This window comes from Chrysochloris asiatica, unplaced genomic scaffold (assembly GCF_000296735.1).
Source record: "Chrysochloris asiatica unplaced genomic scaffold, ChrAsi1.0 scaffold00507, whole genome shotgun sequence".
Taxonomy (NCBI): domain Eukaryota; kingdom Metazoa; phylum Chordata; class Mammalia; order Afrosoricida; family Chrysochloridae; genus Chrysochloris; species Chrysochloris asiatica.
Genome location: NW_006409025.1, coordinates 246,840 through 248,824, shown reverse-complemented (window position 1 = coordinate 248,824; position 1,985 = coordinate 246,840).

The following is a 1,985-nucleotide window of genomic DNA, read 5'->3' as shown; positions in this document are numbered from 1 at the left end:
TTACAAGAAAAATAGACTGCACTAAATGGAGGGAAAAGTTAATGGAATATAAGATAACCTCAAAGAAAGTTAACATTTCACACCATACCAAAAAAAAAAAAAAAAAAAATGAAAATTCAAGAACATGGAAACATTAAAACTATGAGGAAACTCTCAAGAACACAAAAACCATGAACTCGGCATAAGAAGACATTCAAAACAAAGAAAGCAGCAACACCACACACACACACACACACACACACACAAAAACATAAACCGGCAATTAATCCCTACCTATCGACGGCACTTAACAACAACAACAATCGATAATTACACTGAATGTTAACTGTTTAAATGAACCAGATAAGCAAAAGAGGGTGGACGAATGGATAAGAAAACAAGATCCTTCAAATGCTGTCTGCAAGAGACACATCTTACACACAGAAATAAAAGCAGATTAAAAGTCAAAGGATGGAAAAAAAATATACCAGTCTAATTGCAATAAAAAATGAACAGTAGTGCCAGTACTAATGTCTGCTGAAATGGACCTTAAGGCAAAAGCCAATGTAATAGATAAAGATGTACATTATCTTAGTGATTAAAGAGACAATTGAACAAGATGACATATGCATAATAAATATGTATTCTCCCAATGAAAGAGCTCCAAAATATATAAAGCAAACTCTAATAGATTTGAAGAAAGAAATAGATGAATCTATAATAATTGTGGGCAATTTTAATACACTGCTTTCAAAAATGGATTGAACAATCAGACATAAAATTGAGAAAGACACAGAAGAACTAAACAACACAATCAGCCAACTGGACCTCATAGATGTGTACAGAGCATTCAAACCCCTAACAGCATAATACACATTCTTTTCTAGTGCTCATGGAACATTCTCCATAATAAAACAGGTATTAGACCACAAGAAAAACCTCCATAAATTTACAAATATCAAAATACTATAAAGTATCTTCTCAGACCACAAAGCTATCAAATTAGAAATCAACAACAGGAAAACAAAGGAAATAAATCAAATGCACTGAAACTGAATAACACCCTGTTGAAAACAGAATGGGTAGAAGAAGAAATAAAACATGAACTCACAAAGTTCCTAGAAACAAACAAGAACAAAAGCACAACATACCAAAATCTTTGGGACACAGCAAAAGTGGTGCTGAGAGTACAATGTATTGCAATAAATGCAAACATCTAGAAAGAAGAAAGAACCAAAATAACGCATTAACATAGCATCTACAACAATTAGAAACAGACCAACAGAGAGAACCTTCAACCACTAAAAGAAAAGAAATAATAAAGATTAGAGCCAAAATAAATGAGACAGAAAACAGAAAAACTATAGAAAGAATCAACAGGGAAGAAGCTGGTTTTTTGAAAGGATTAACAAAATCGACAGACCATTTTCAATCCTAACAAAAGAAAAGAAGGAGAAGCCACAAATAGCATGCATTAGAAACCACACGGGCGATGTCACAAAGGAACCTAAGGAAATCAAAAGGATAATAATAGAATACTATGAAAAGTTGTACTCCAACAAATTTGAAACTTAGAAGAGATGGATACATTTTTAGAAAAACACGACCTACCTAAACTCACACACAGCGAAGCAGAAAACCTGAACAGATCCATAACAGAAGAAGAAATTGATGATGTCATCAAAAAACTTCCAACCAAAAGAAGTTCAGGCCCAGATGACTTCACTGGTGAGTTCTACCAAGCATTCAAGGAAGAGCTGCCACCAATTCTACACAAATTATTCCAGAATATAGAGGAAGATGGAAAATGTCCTAATACATTTTATGAAGCAAGCATACCCTCAGACCAAAACCAGGGAAGGATCATTATAGATCAATATGGCTCATGAACATAGATGCAAAAATTCTCAACAAAATCCTGGTCAACAGAATCCAGCAGCACATCAAAAAGATAATACATCATGATCAAGTGAGATTCATATCAAGGGTGCAAGGATGGTTCAACA